We start from the raw sequence: 16804 nt of genomic DNA on the forward strand, positions 1-16804 counted from the left end.
AAGTGGCAATTATCTGCTAGCTATTTAAGAATCCTATTATATTTTATTGATTTGAATTCAATTATATTCAATTATATTGTAAACTCAAAGAAGACAGAAATTGGCGAAATCAATTGCTTTCCAAAAATTAGTTAGAAAATGTAATGTACTAAGATCCCATGATAATAGCAAATTATAAAGTACTTACAAAAAGCTTGAGGAAAATAACGTAGATCTATGTGAGGAAAATGATAAAGCTCTACTTACTGCAGTCATAAAACAACATCCGAAAAATGATGCAAATTGCATTTCTGGATGGGAATACTCAAAATTCAAAGATACACAGTTATCTCAAATTGATCTATAAATTCAGTGCAATTCTAATAACAATCTCAATGGGATATTACATAAATTTAAGTTAATTCTACATTTATCTGGAAGAGTCAATGCATAGAATTAGCCAACATATTTTTTAAATAAATTTCCATGATTAATAAAACCACAATACTGATGAAACAATGTAGACAAACAAATAAATAGACCAAGCTACAAATTCCAGAAAGAGACCCATGTCTCATTTGAAACTTAGTGTAAGATAAAGATGACAATTCAGTTTCAGTGCAAAGATGGATAACTTATTGAATAAATTGTATTAAAGTAACTTACTGTATCAATTATTAGATTGGCATAAGGCTACATTCTTATCTTACCATGCATTTAACTAAATACTAGGTAGAATGAAAATGTAATGTTTACAAATGTGTTAGGAAAATAGGAACTTATTTTCCTAATCTTGGAATAACAAAGGCCTATTGTAAACATTACCTAAACCTGAGAAACAGTAAAAAAAAAAAATTGACATATTTAGTTATCTTAATAAAAAATTAATAAGTTAATTTAGCAAGGTTGCAAGATACAGGGTTAATCCAAAGTATATCTATATACTCTTAGCAAACAATTGGAAATTTAAAGTTTAGCAAATTCACTCACAATACTGTCAAAAAAATAAAATACTTTACTTGGGGAAAGCTAAAAGATATTAGCAGTACCCTGTACACTGTTAACCACATAACACTGCTGAAAAAATGAAAGAAGAAAAGGTAGAGAGACATACCGTATTCATGGATTGGGAGACTGAATATGATTATGCTGTCTACTTGCAGAACACATTTGGAGGACTTAAAGTACCCAGCTTTAAGACTTACTATAAAGCTGTAGTAATTAAGATGGTGACAAAGTTTGACAAATAGATAAATAAAATAAAATATTTAATTTTGACAAATCAACCAAAGCAATCCAATTCGGGAAGGAAATCTTGCTAGTAAATATGTGGTGAAATAACTGATATCCATGTGTAAAATAAATGAATTTCAACCCCTATCTCATGTTGTACATCAAAATCAATGAGAAATGCATCAGAGACCTAAATGTAAACCTAAAACTTGATTAAAGATTTGATTAAAATTACTAACATGCCATCAACCAAAAGAAAATATTCGCAAAACATATTCCTTATAAATTACTATGATCCAAGATAATGAAACATCAACATCAAACAATTCTCTAAAAATATATTGGGAGAAATACATATTTTTTAATTTTATGTTTATTTATTTTTGAAGGAGAGAGATGGAGGATGAGTGGGGAAGGGGCAGAGAGAGAGAGAGGGAGACACAGAATCCAAAGCAGGCTCCAGGCTCTGAGCTGCCAGCACAGAGCCCAATGTGGGGCTTGAACTCACAATCCGTGACATCATGACCTGAGCAGAAATCAGACACCCAACCAACTGAGGGGCCCCAACAAAGGGGAAAATATAAATGGACAACAAGTATCTGAAGGTTTTCATCATGGTTATTCGTGAGGAAAATGCAAACCATACCATCCTGAACTATCACTCCACATCTACCAGAATGGCTAACATTAAAACAAACACCAGATATGAGCAAAGATGTGGAGTAACTGGAATTTTCATACGATATTGGTGGAAATGTAAAGTGATATAATCACTTTGGAAATAAATTGAATTTCTCCTAAAATTAAACACATACCTCTATTTGACCCATCCATTCCTTTCACATGATATCTACTCAAAAGATTTGGAAACACATCTCTACAAAAGTACAGATACAAAACTGTTTATGGTAACTTTTGTTCATCATATCCCCAAGATGGAATCACCTGTCCATCCTCAGGAGAATGAATAGAGAAAAACTTACAGTATATACTCATATAATGAGCATCCTGCTGTTGCATAAAAAGCAACAAACTATTGATACATGCAATGTCAGGGGTGAACCTCCAAAACATTATGCTACTCAGCAGCAATTTTACACAAAAAAGTACATCCTGTGTGGTTCCATTTATATGAACTTCTAAAACAGGCAAAACTAATCTATGGTGGAAAAAAATCAGAATAGTGGTTACTTCTTGGGAGTAAGGACTAGGGGTGGGTGTTGACTAAGAATGGACATGGGGTCATTACAATATTTTATATTTTGGTAAGGGTTTAAGTTACATAGATTATGCATTTCTCAAAATCATGGAATTAAAATTTGTGCATTTGGGAGTGTGTTAATTTTTTAAATTACTGTGAGAGGAAACAAACAAATAATGGATTCTAGTTAACGAAATACAAGTTAAAGAACTCATCGGGAAATGCACTGGTGTCTGAAACCTGCTGTGAAATGCATCCGAAAATAAAATTTATTGAAGATGGATGAAAGGACAGTTATGTAATCGAGTATATATTGTAAAATGTCAATTGTAGAATCCACGCAGGAGATAATGTGTTTCTTCTTCACTGTAAAATTCTTCCAACTTTTCGGCATCCACAAAAATTTTCATAATACAATGTTGAAAGAAAACTCCACTGAAAATAATAAAGAGAAAGAAATAGAAAAATAAATATTTTTGACCTCAATAAAACAAGGAAAGAAGGACAACCACAAACACAAGTATGAAACATGATTGAATCTGTGGATCGAAAGGGCAAAAACTTTCCCAAAAACTGATACCAAAAAAAAAAAAAATACTGAGACATAGCTTCTTGAATTTCTGAACATCAAGGATACAAAACCAATCTTATGGTCAACAGGGTAGAAAAATCCTGTCACATCAAGGAGGAAAAAATTCAAGTTGACCTCATACTTCTTCACCAAAACAGCTCATGCCAGAAAACAGTGCAGTGATGTTTAACGTGGCCCAATTAAACTTTCAGGAAAACAGACCAGACCAAAATGAACAACACAGACATTCCCAAGCAAATAAGAACTTACTGTTTACTAGACTCCTGGGCTCTTAAACTGATTGAATCTGGATAACAAAGAGAAATCAAAACATGGATGGAAAATAAAATCTCAATAAGGAAGAGGAAATGGTACAAGAACTGGTGGAAATCTTGAATGTATTATGATATGAAACCAAAAGAAATAAAAAGTAGTGCTTGAGAGCACCTAACCTGACTAGCTTATTCAGATTTAGAATTTTACTTCATTTTTTCGGTATTGAATAATAAATACAGTCATGAGGGATAAAAATCAAAATTGTATCAAAGTATCTATTAATTTTTGCTTCTCTCACTTTCTTCATCAATCCTACCCTGATTCACTTAGAAAAATCACTTGTGTTAGTCTTTATCTTTCCAACATTTTTTTGTATAAAAATTGGAAATGCAAAACAAAGATTATTTTTACTTTATCATTTTTAGTCATGAAATAAGGATACACCTATGAAATCATCACCACAGTAAATGCCATAGATGTATCCATCACCTCCAAAAGTCTCTTCCTGACCCTTTTGGTTTTTGTATCTTTTTAGGTTTACTTTTGTGTGTGTGTGTGTCAAAAGCACTTCACATTAAGATCTAGCTTCTCAGTAAATTTTTAGGTATACAAAACAGAATTGTTAATCATAGTCCGTGTCATACAGTAGATCTCCAGAACTTATTTATCTTGCATACTGAAACTTTCTACCCTTTAACCATCACCTCCCCTCTACTCTTTGCTTCTATTAGTCTCTTTTCAATTCTTCATATAAGTGATATATTGTGGTATTTGTCTTTCTATTGCTCATTTCCTTTAGCATAATGTCTTCCAGGTCCAGCGATGCTGTTGCAAATGACAGAATTTCTTTCTTTTTTAAGGTTGAATGACATCTCATTATAGGTATACACCACATTTAAAAAATCCATTCCTCCATCAAGGAACATTTTAGATTATTTCCTTGGCTTGGCTATTATGAATAATGCTGCAATGAACCAGGGAGTGCAGATTCAGATTTCAATTCAGTACAGATTTCTGATTTCAATATATATCCAGAATTGGGATTGCTATATCAACTGGTAGTTCTATTTTAATTTTTTTCTGGAAAAGAATCTTTGAATTGTTTTCCTTTTAGCTGTACCACCAATGTACATTCCCACCAACATTTCACAAAGCGTTTCTTTTCCTCCACCCTCCAGCCAACATTTGTCTCTTTATTTCTTTGATAATTGTCCTTCTAATACATGTGAGGTGATCTCTGTGGTTTTGATTTGCATTTCCCCATCGATAAGTGATACTGAGCACCTTTTCATATTCTGTCGGATTTTCCTGTATTTTTGGAGAAATATCTATTCAGATCCTCTGCCCCTCTCGTAATCTGGCTATTTGGGATTTTTGCTCTTGAGTGGTAGGAGTTTCTCACATGTTTTGGATAATTAACCCCTTATCAGATAAATGGTCTGTAAATGTTTTATCCATTCCATAAGTTGCCTTTTCAGACAGTTTATTGAAGCAACTGACCTTTGCCCCTGTGTACCTTTTGCACGCTTGTTGAATATCAGTTGACCATGTATGTGTGGGATTATTACTGGGGTCTCTATTTTGCTCCATTAGTGTCTGTGTCTATTTTGAATGCCACTGCCATACCATTTTATTGCTTTAGCTTTGTAATATGTTTTGAACTCAGAGTGTGATGCCTTCAGCTTTGTTCTTCTTGCTCAAAATTTCTTTGGCTCCTTTAGGGCTTTGTGATTCAAAATAAATTTTAGTGTTGTTTTTTCACTTCTATACAAAACACCATTGGGGTTTTAGTAATGATTGCATTGACTCTGTAGATCACTTTGGAAGTATGGAATGATTATAATCCTACATTTGATGAGACTTGTTTTGTGACCTACCATGCGATCTATCTTAGAGAATGTTCAGTGTGAACCTCAGACACACTTTATGAATCACTCCAGATCCTCTTAGCCTCATTCGTCTCTAGGACTGTTATCCATTTTTTCCAGGCTCACAATTTTGATAATTAGTTGTCATACAATCAAGTTCACAAGTGCACAACTTAGAGATGCCTTGCCTACAACCTTCTATGATGCTTCCTGCCCCCAGTCCTCCATGTTAGCTGGGGCTGGGTTGCTGCAAGAGAGGTGGGTGCCCAGGGATGCACAGCCTGTAAATGCCTGGAATTAAACCCTGTTGCATGAACGTTTGCCCAGTGGGTGACAGGAGTCTATGGATTGAGTCTTCTTACTTTCTCTTTCACTTATTCCCCTGGAACTGACCTAAGATGCAGGCATCATTGTTGAATTACAGAATTATATTGGCCTTACAGGACCCAGCATCAAGAAAACACTCTTGACGTCAAGTGATGCTGGTTTCATTAAGCTCCTTCATTTGGAATCTATCTTCTTTGCCTCACTTCACATTTTTGCAGCAGGTTTCACTCTCTGGAGAACTCAGTCAAAGATTAATAATTTATTTAACTAATGATTTATTTAACCATTTATCTGGGCTGCCCCTGGCCACACATGACTATTCAATGCTTGAAGTCTGGCTAGTCTGGATTGAGATGTCTGTTGTGTGTAACAGACATTGGATTTGGAGAACTCAGTATGAAAAGAAATAATGAAAAATATCTCATTGATAATTTTTTAAATCAATTGCATGTCAAAGTGAAAATATTTTGTCTCTATTGGGCTAATATATTATTGAAATAAAGTACCTGATTACTTTTATTTTTTATTTTGAATGTAGACACTGGAAAAGTAAAAATTACAAACTGACTCACATTTTCATTGGACAGCACTGAGCGAACATTTGATAAGACTTGCACCCTTGCTAATTTTTTGCTGTAACAAAAAATGTGTATGAAAGAAATTCCCAGAATTAAAATTTCTGAGTCAGTATTATCTATCCTGAAACTTTTCTCCACAGGAGTAATACCATTTTTGACTCACTCCCTCCTTGTATGTTGGAGCCTGTTTACCCACAGCCAATCAACAGAATGTGTTATCAAAGTGTTGGATTTTGTCTGTCTAATTGGTAAAAAAAATGGTATCTCTTATTTGCTTTTTTCTTGGGCTTGGTTATCTTGAGCATTTTTTTGTGTGTTTAGGGACCATTTTTGTCTCTTTTTCTGTGAATCGTCTGTGCACATCTTCTGTCTGTCTTTTCATGGGGAAGAATAGGCTTTTGTCTTTGATATGAATTGCATGTTTTCCCCCTGATTTGTCATTTTTCTTTTGACTCTGCTTATGGTGTTTATATGTACTTTATGTGGGAGGATTTATCATATTTTTAAAAATGACTTTTGGATTTTGGAAAGGTGAGACGGTACACAACAAAGGGACTTTTCATGTTAGATCTTCACCAATACACAGTTTATCTGTATGGTTTAGAAAAAGCAATTACAGTGGGTTTTGTGGGGTTTTTAAAGAACACACAGAAATCTCTTACTACCGGGTGGGAAATTAACAAGCAGTGCCCCATCCAGAGACAGGTTTCTTTTTTTTTTTTAATGTTTTATTTATTTTTGATACAGAGAGAGACAGGCTCCAGGCTCTGTGCTAGCTGTCAGCACAGAGCCTGACGCGGGGCTCGAACCCACGAACGTGAGATCTGACCTGAGCCGAAGCCGGAGGCTTAACCGACTGAGCCACCCAGGCGCCCCCAGAGACAGGTTTCAAGTGCCATGGAGCTTGCAGCTGCCAATAGATTCAAAGCCTCTTGGGATTGGGCACCTGTGCAGTGTGAACCATATTCTTCATATATTTGAACTAGGAACTTTGTACCATGTACATGCCAGAATAGCTCATCTTACCCAAATCTCTTCTTTTAAATTGTTCACAAACTTTTGGAGGTGAGACTTTTCCTTGGGTCCTTTGCCCAGGGAGTAGAAAGAGGCACTCTCTAGAGCAGGAGTCCCGAAATCTACTAGTAGTGACCCCCTTGGTGACATCTTGTTGATCTCCTTGACATCTTTATGGAATTATGAGCAAGAGCCACCTGAGGCCAGTCTTGGAATATTCATCTTACTGAAACTAGGAGAAGCCAAATAGCTGTACAAGACAGATTTCCAGTCGTTCTCATGCATGTACTTACAGAATAGAACATTAATGTTTGGAACCTTGAAAACATAAGAGAAAAAAAAGTAAGTGAGAAGAAATGTACAGGTACAAATTATTTCATCTTTCATTATAGCGAGAAGGTAGATACGACCTAAGATAAAAATGTTCTTTCAATGTATTTATTTCTCTTTATAGGTTTACCATAGATGTTGATTTCCCAAATAATGATTTTGTTGGTTTTGCAAATGTTTCAACTTCCTGTAATTATATGTGTTGTGGTACTCCATTATTCTTCAGTCACTTGGCTTTTTCACTAAATTGTGAAATTTTCTATAAGCCCATTAATTAAGCATGTTAATGTGTTGATCAAAACTTTTAGTCTTCACTGATTTTTTTAAATGTTTGTTTATTTTTGAGAGAGAGAGAGAGACAGAATGTGAGTGGGGAACGGGCAAAGAGAGAGGGAGACACTGCATCTGGAACAGGCTCCAGTTTCGAAGCTGTAAACAGAGCCAACATGGGACTCAGACCCATGAACCGGAAGATCATGACCTGAGCTGAAGTCAGACACTTAAGTGACTGAACTATCCAGGTGCCTCTTCACTAAATTTTCTTTAGTTGATCTACCAGTTACTAACAGGGTAGCCTAGTTTTGACAATTCTCCTCATAGTTCTTTCAATATTCTCTTTTGTATATATTTTGAAGTTAAATTGTGGGGTTCATACTACTTTATATTTTAAATATCTTTTCAGGAATTCAACCTTCGATATTTTGTAATTGTCAGAGGTTTTTGTTCTGTTTTGTTTTTTCAGTAGGCTTCATGCCCAGTGCAGAGCCCAACATGGGGCTCGAACCCACAACCATAAGCCCAAGACCTAAGACATGAGTCAGAATTACTCGACTGAGCTATTCAGGTTCTCCCTTAAATTTTATTTTATTTTTTCAAGTAGGCTTCAGAGCCCAATGTGAGGCTTGAACTCATGACCCTGAGATCAAGACGTAAGCTGAGATCAAGAGTTGGACACTTAACCAGCTGTCACCCAGGGGCCCTGAAACTGTCAGTTTTATTTACATGAATGCCGCTGCCTTAAATCCACCTTACGCTGCTATTGGTAGAGGTCAATTGCTTCCTATTGTTTAGTACTTAACTAATTCTTTTTAAAAAAATTTTACTGACTTAGAATATGTATTTGAAAAATTAGATGAATCTAATGAATACTGATATTTGTTGGCTGCCTGACTGAACAGAACTTTTTTTTAAAGTTTTTATTTTAATTTCAGTTAGTTAACATACAGCGCAATATTAGTTGTAGGTATATACAATATCGTGACTCAACACCTCTGTACATCACCTGGTGCTCATCCCAAGTGCACTCCTGAATTCCCATCACCTGTTTCCCCCATCCCACCACTCACTTCCCCTCAGGTAACAGCAGTGTTTTCTCTGTAGTTAAGAGTCTGTTTCTTGGTTTTCTTCTCTCTTTCCCTCCCATGATAGTTTATTTTGTTTCTCAGGTCCCATATAGAAGTGAAATCATATGGTATTTGTTTTTCTCAGACTGACTTATTTCACTTAGTGTAGTACTCTCTAGCTCCATTCACACTGTTGCAAGATTTTCTTCTTTTTTATGGCCAGCGTGTGTTTTTTATTTCAGTGTGTGTGTGTGTGTGTGTGTGTGTGTGTGTGTGTGTGTGCACAGCCACATCCTTATTTATTCGTCAGTCGATGGACACTTGGGCTTGCGCTTTTTCCATAATTTGGCAATTGTCAATAATGCTTCTATAAACATCGGGGTGCATGTGCCCCTTCAAATTAGTATTTTCATATTCTTTGGATAAATACCTAGTAGTGCAATTCCTGGATCATAAGTAGTTCTGTTTCTAACTTTTTGAGGAACCTCCACACTGTTTTCCAGAGTGGCTACACCAGTTTGCTTTCTCCTTTAACTTCAACTTCTCAGAATTTTTATGTTCTATTTCTTGTTTAAACAACATTTAACTATATGATTTTGTTTTTACTTTTTCTCAATCTTCTTAAACTAGGGAGGGATTTGTTGTCATTATATCAATTATAATCACTGATAAATTTAGATTTATTTTTAGCCATGTTATTTTGCACTTTTCATTTGGCCCAGCTCTTGAATGTTCATTTTCTTTTCCTTTCTGGATTTCAATTAGACTGATGGGTATTTCCTCTCATGCCATGTTTTCCCTTTACTTGTTGGACGTTATATACTTGCTTTATATTTTAGAAATGTTGTGTGCACACTATGTTAAAGAATACTTCAGAGCAGTTGAGTGGCCTCAATTGGTTGAACATGGGCTTTGGCTTAGGTCATAATCTCATGGTTCGTGGATTTGAGCCCTGTGTCAGGCTCTGGTGCTCACAGCTCGGATCCTGGAGAATCTTTTGGATTGTGTCTCCCTGTCTCTATGCTCCTCCCCTGCTCATTCTCTCTCTCTCTCTCAAAAATCAATTTTAAAAAATTTTAGGACTATTTCTATCCTCTAGTGTCCATTATGCCTCTTTTCATTTTATTAATAGATCATCTGCATAATTCTGGCAGTTGTGTGTCCGTACCATTATTAACATTTCCCAGTTTTTGTCTCCACTAATTAAATTGGCCATGTGCCTGGGTAGCTCAGTTGGTTGAGTGTCTGACTTTGGCTCAAGTCATGATCTCATGGTTCGTGAGTTCCAGCCCCTTATCAAGCTTGCTACAGTCAGTGCAGGGTCTGTTTCAGAAACTCTCCCTCTCTCTCACTGCCCCTCCTCTACTCATGCAATCTCCCAAGAAACGAATAAATATATATATGTATTTTTTAATTGGCCATGTGACTTGGTTTTGGTCAATGAGATATGAGCAGAAGGAATAGGTGTGTGTAACTTTTACTTTGTATTCTTACACACAAAGCTGCTTCATCTTCATGTGCTTGTCCTGTGTCCTCACTGAGATGCCGACATGGGACAGGTGAATTCAACCCTGTCAAGAAAACAGGACAGGAGCAGCTGTGTTAGACCCAACAATGAAGACACATGTGAGTTTCCACCTCGGGTCACTAGATGACCTTGTACAGTGAACTCTGCCCTCTCGCCTGGTCTGCCCCATGGGGAGGGGGGGAGGGGAGAGAGAGAGAGAGAGAGAAAGAGAGAGAATTACCCCCATTTAGTCATTATCTTTGGATTTCTTTGATACCGTGTCTTGGCCTCTGTCCCCATTAGCAGAGAAATATCCGAATTAGGGTGCTGTCAAACACAAACTAAGATATCTCGCGTTGAGTCAGGCAATAACAAGTGAGGAAACGGATCTGAAGGCTAAAAAGCCCGATGATTCTTCTTTTTTGTGGGCAAATGTCTGGTAACTCTTGTCAGCATTCCCCTGAATGACTGACCATAGGCTGTGAAGCGTTCACATGCGAGAAAATGGTTGGAGAGCCAAAACGTGAGTGCGCACTCACGCTTCTTGTCGCTCTCAGAAAGTGACCGTAAAGACAAGTGATGGACTATTGTCTCCTTGCACCCATTTCCCCTTCTTGCTTTTAATAATAGGACACAATATTCTGGCAAGGTATTTGGGTTGCACATGTGACCAGTCAGCTAGCGGCTACATTTCTCAATTTCTGTGGAATGTAGGTGCGGCCATCTCACTAGGTTTTGGCTAATGGTAGAAAAATATAAATGATGTTTGTGAAGTCTACTTTGTATCCTTAAAACTGATGTTGTGATCCTTCATATTCATCTATTTTGTTTTGTTTTATTTTACTGAGAGGAAATTTATGTAAAATAATTATTTTTTTCATATTTTATTTTTATCGAAGTGCAATTAATGTGCAGTGTTATATTAGTTTCAAGTGTAGAGTATAATCAAAAGTTCTACACACAGTGCTCATGATAAGTGTACTCTTAATTAATCTCCTTTCTCTATTTCCCTCATCCCCCCAACCACCTCCCCTTTGGCTACCACCGGTTTGTTCTCGGTATTTAAGAATCTTTTTGTGTGGGGTCACCTGGGTGGCTCAGTAGGTTATGTGTCTAACTTCAGCTCAGGTCATGATCTCACGGTTTGTGGGGTTTGAGCCCCGTGTTGGGCTCTGTGTTATCAGTGCAGAGCCCGCTTTGGATCTTCCATCTCCCTCTCTCTCTCTGCCTCTCCTCAGCTAGCATTTTCTTTCTCTCTCAAAAGTAAATGATCATTAAAAAAAGAATTTGCTTCTCTACTTTTTCTTTATCCATTGGTTTTGTTTTTTAAATACCACACATGAGAGAAGTCAAACAGTATTTGTCTTACTCCATCTGTTTTGTTCATTTAGAGGTCCATCCAAGCTGCTGCCAATGGCAAGATCTCATTCTTCTTTATGGCTGAGTAATATTCCATGCCAAAGGACAAGATCTTGTTCTTCTTTAAGGCTGAATAATATTCCATTTATGTCAATATTTCATCATATTCTATTGGATATATTCCAATATCCTGTATAATGGATATTATATTAAATATATAATTATTATAATATATTGGATATATTATATGTAGAATGTATTATATATAGGATATATAATGGATATATATAATATAATATATATTAGATATCCCAATATATTCCATTATATTCCAGTAGTACTCCATATTCCAATATGGGTGAGTAATATTCCATTATATTCCAGTAATATTTCACACACGTACACATATGTATATGTATACATATATAAAATATTCACTCACCTAAAGATGGATAGTTGGGTTTGGAGGTTGCTTCCTTATCTTAGCTATTGTAAACAATGTTACAATAAATGTAGGGGTGCATATGTCTTTTCAGTTTAGTGTTTTCATTTTCTTTGGGTAAATACCTAGTAGTGGGATTACTGGATCATATAATAATTCCATTTTTTAATGTTTAAAGAACCCTCAAAAAATCTGTTGAAGGAAAACCCTGTTTTCATAGTGGCTGCACTAGTTTGTATTCACACTGACAATATGTGAGAGTTCCTTTTTCTTCACATCCTTGCCAACACATGTTATTTCTTGTTTTTTTGATTCTAGCTATTCTGTGAGGTGATGTCTTGTGCATGATTCTTGATTTGTGTTTCCCTGATGATTAGTGATGTTGAGCATCTTTTTGTATGTCAGCTGGCCATCTGTATGTCTTTGCAAAAATGTCTCCTTAGGTGCACTTCCCATTGTTTAATCATATTATTAATTATAATTAGTCACTTTAACATTTAGTGTTAAGTGGCATTTAGTTTATTCACGATGCTAGGCAACTGCCATCTTTTTTCAGTTTCAATTTGTTTTAATCATAAAAACACTCTATGCCTTTAAAGTAATCACACTCAATTTTCCCCTGACCTCCAATCCTAATCTGTTTTCATTCTCTGTGGATTTGTCTATCCTAAATATATCATGAAAAAAGAATCATACAATACATGATCTTCTGTGTCTGACTTCTTTCACTTCACATAATGTTTGTGGGGTTTCATCCAAGTTGTAGGTCATTTCAGTACTTCCTTTCTTTTCATGGCTGAATACTATTCCATTGTATCCCTAACAATTTCTCCATCATAATTCCATTGGCAGCAAATATTTTTTTCTATTTTTATACTTTCCTAGATCATCAGACACCACACTTGGACCTGATACAGAGGGCCACATTTCTCTCTCTGGCCCTTGAGTGAGGTGCATCCCCTGGATGAGGCATTGGGATGTCTCCTTAGGAAAGAGGTGATGTGTTCTGTGTAAGAAAAGAAGGGCACGTGTAGGTGCAGAGAAATAAAAAGGGTAGGCTGTGGCTGAAGCTGTTCATTCCTTGCCAGACATCCATGGTCTTCCTTCCTTACTTCTGTCTTATTAATAGAATTTGGGTTTTATTACACGAAGCAGTATGCTCAGCTAACATACTATCTTTCCAATCTCCCTTACAGGTAGGAGTGGGTAATGAAAGGCAAATGGAAATCATTGGTTGAGGCCTCAGGAAAAGCTTTCTGAAGGCAGCTGATCTAGTGAGAGAGGGTGCCTCTTTACCCTCTCCCTTTATTCTCCTTCCTTTCACCACTTGGAATGTTTCAGCAGGACGGAACATTAGCTAATTGTCTATTGGAACTCCCTGTAAGTGTGTCTTCTAATAGTTCAAAGACTGGTAAGCTAAAAATGATTTCCCCCAGGGGTACCTGGGTGTCTTAACCAAGTCGGTTAAGCAGTCTGACTTGGGCTCAGGTCATGATCCTGCAGTTTGAGTACAAGCCCCGTGCTGGGCTCTGTGCTGACAGCTGGGAGCCTGGAGCCTGCTTTGGATTCTTTGCTTCCATCATTCTCTGCCCCTCCCCTGCTCACACTCTGTCTCTCTCTCAAAAATAGATAGAATTAAAAAAATTTTTTTAACGAATTTCCCCACATTTCCTTGCAACTAAATTTCTGGACATAGTAAATCCTCAGCCCATGTGATGCCTGTATGAAAGATCTGGAAGGCAGAAGTAAGCAGAATGAAGATGTGCTGTTTCTACTGTTTATACGGGCAAGCCTCAGTGGGTGGGATCCAGTGGTGCTGGGGAAGCATTAGCTCAAGACTTCACTTTCGGTCACTAAAGTCGTGAGTGCAGACTGAAGCAGAAACACCTTAATTCTGAAAACACCAGCAGCGACTCCAACTCTCCAATCATTGTGGCTTTGCGATCAGGTCACTCCATGGATTGGGTGGCTGTAATTGTGCTGTACCCATGTGGATCTGGATCCAGCAAGTGAACCGACAGCTTTCTGACCAGCCGACCAGCTTCTTGATCACAGAAGGGACAGCAGGACCCTCAGTGGCCCATTTTTTGGTGTGTGATTTGGGAGTTATTGCTGGAGTCCAGCTCCAGCAGGTCCAGGGCTCCCTGAAGGATGGACGGTGTCGGCAAAAGGGAGCCAGTAAGCCTCGGCTTTCTTTCTGCTCTCCAGCAGGCCTCTCTGCATAGACTCAAGAGTCAGCTTTTTTATTGAAAAAATGTATGGAGTACCAAACAGAAGTGGCAATTGCCTTAGACAATGGTTTCTGATGACAAATTCTTCGGTATGTACAAATTTTCCAAAGCATAGATTGGTGGAAGACTCCTGCATAATCTTTACCAATAGAGATTGAAGTAGGCAACTAGATGTTTATCATATGGGGAAGGAAGGAATCTTTAGCATTCAAATACAAAGTTTCTAGCATAGCAAAGGCAAGAGTTAGGTCTTTTGTGAGCAGGGGTCAATTAGCTTGTTTTCCAGGCGAAGAAAAACAGGTTTTCTTAGGAAATGTAACATTTGCTCCTATAATCATAAAAGAAAAAACTCCTAAAACAAGTTTTTTCACAAGGTACAATTCACATATTTTTAGCATAAGAAGGCAAGTCACTCCTGATATCAGTAAGTCAGGTGTCTTGGGGGTCGGTGTTCAAGCAGAAATTGAGTGGGGGTTGAGTGGGGGTAGATGCCGGTCGCCATCTGCCAGTGGGAGGCCTTGCAAACCTGCCTTACTTCAGAAATGGCTCCCAGCAGCCCCCGTTTGTCACTCATACTGATCAGCCAGCTGCAAATCAGAGTTTCCAGGACCCCCACCTTAAGTTAAATAATTTGATAAAATGGCTCACAGAACTCAGGGAAACACTCACTTACATTGATCAGTTTATTATGAAGTACATAATAAGGGACACAGATGGACAGCCAGAGGAAGAGACACATAGGGCGAGGCTCAGAAGGGTCCATGTGCTGGAGGCTCTGTCCCCATGGAGTTGGACTGTGCCACTCTCCTGGCATTTAGATGTGCTCACCAACCCAGGAGCTCTCCAAACCCCATACTTTTGGGATGTTTATAGAGTCTTAATCCTGGGATCATGATTGATTTTTAACTCATTTTCCAGCCCATCTCACTCCTGGAGAATGACAAGATGCCTCAGAGAAATTCCACGACCCTTATCATGGCTTGGTATTTCTGGGGACCAGGCCTTATCCAGGAGCCCCACCAAAACTCACCTCATTAGGACAAAGGATGCTCCTGTCACTCGGGGAACTACAAGGGTTTTGTGAGCTCTGCGTCAGGAACTGGGGTCACCGATGACCAATTACCAGGGACAGGGGTCAGAGACCAATATATCCTGTTATTTCAGAGTTACTTAAAGAACATTGTGCCTCAGGACAAGTTCATGCGTGCAGTTATGCACAAAGCATATTTATATATACCTGCAAAACATGACTTGTCATCTAGACCAAATGAAAATAATACAATTGAGACCATTTAGATACGTCTTAAATAATTTTTCTCGCTCTCATTCCAAGTTGCCTTGTGCCTGTAAAAAGTAAAGCAACGGCTGTTCATGTGGCAGTACAATTAGAGAAACCAGCACTTTGCGAACATGAGATGCTTCAAGTAGAAGATTAGGTTGATCCCATAAGTGGTGCAATTTTTTCACCCATTTTATGAACTTCTAGCAAAGCTTTCTGAAGCTCATCCTGTGACGAAAGCAAAATGCTTCTGAAATTATTGTAAATGTGTTGTAAATTCAATGATAACTCAACTTTAAAGGTTGTTCAGGGGATGATAATGCAAATACACGTTGTGGCGGAGGTCAGCATCATGAAAAAAATAGTGTTCTAAATTACAAAACCTATGGAACACAAGTACTGTTGAATTGGTTGCAGTGAAAATAGTCCATAATTGCACCCAGATCAGCACTGATACTCTCTCAATCAGAAAGAGGCTGGTGTTGACAAAATTTATAAATATTTTTACATACATTCATAGTTAATAAGCCACATAATTTTGAGGATGAGGTCGCTGTTGAATTAAAATATATGGTAGGGGAGCCTGGGTGATTCAGTCGGTTAAGCATCCGACTGGGTTTTGGCTCAGTTCGCCATCTCATGGTTCGTGTGTTGGAGCCTCTGGGGCCAACAGTCTGGAACCTGCTTGGGATTCTCTCTTCTCTCCTTCTGAGAGAAGAGAGAATCCCAAGCTGGCTCTGCACTCTCAGCACACTCACAAACCCTGAGATCATGACCTGAGCCAAAACCAAGAGTCAGATGCTTAACCGACTGAGCCACCCACACACCCCTCGGAATTTTTTCTCTTAACTAAGTGAGATGATCTAAAATAGGCTGAAGCATTTTTTTAAATGAGTTTCTTAATTTTGTTTGTATTACTTCTGAAGACTTACAATTTGCTCATCATGTCTACTTCAGGTTGTCACACTGCACCCATCCGTCCAAAGCTCTTACACCACGAACTGTGCACAGTCTTGACCAGTTTGTCATCTTGCAGATATGCCCTAAAAGTATCCACTTGGAGGGCACCTCGGGGACTCAGTCAGTTAAGCCTCTGACTCAGGTCATGGTCTCATGATTTCATGAGTTCGAGTCCACTGTTGGGCTTTCTGCTGGAGGGCAGCTTGCGATTCTCTCACTCCTTTCTCTCCCTGCCCCTTCCCTACTTGCCCTATCTTTATGTATCTCAAATAAGTAAAAAACTTAAAGTAAATAAATAAATAAACA

Source organism: Suricata suricatta, chromosome 9 (genome assembly GCF_006229205.1).
Source record: "Suricata suricatta isolate VVHF042 chromosome 9, meerkat_22Aug2017_6uvM2_HiC, whole genome shotgun sequence".
Taxonomy (NCBI): Eukaryota; Metazoa; Chordata; class Mammalia; order Carnivora; family Herpestidae; genus Suricata; species Suricata suricatta.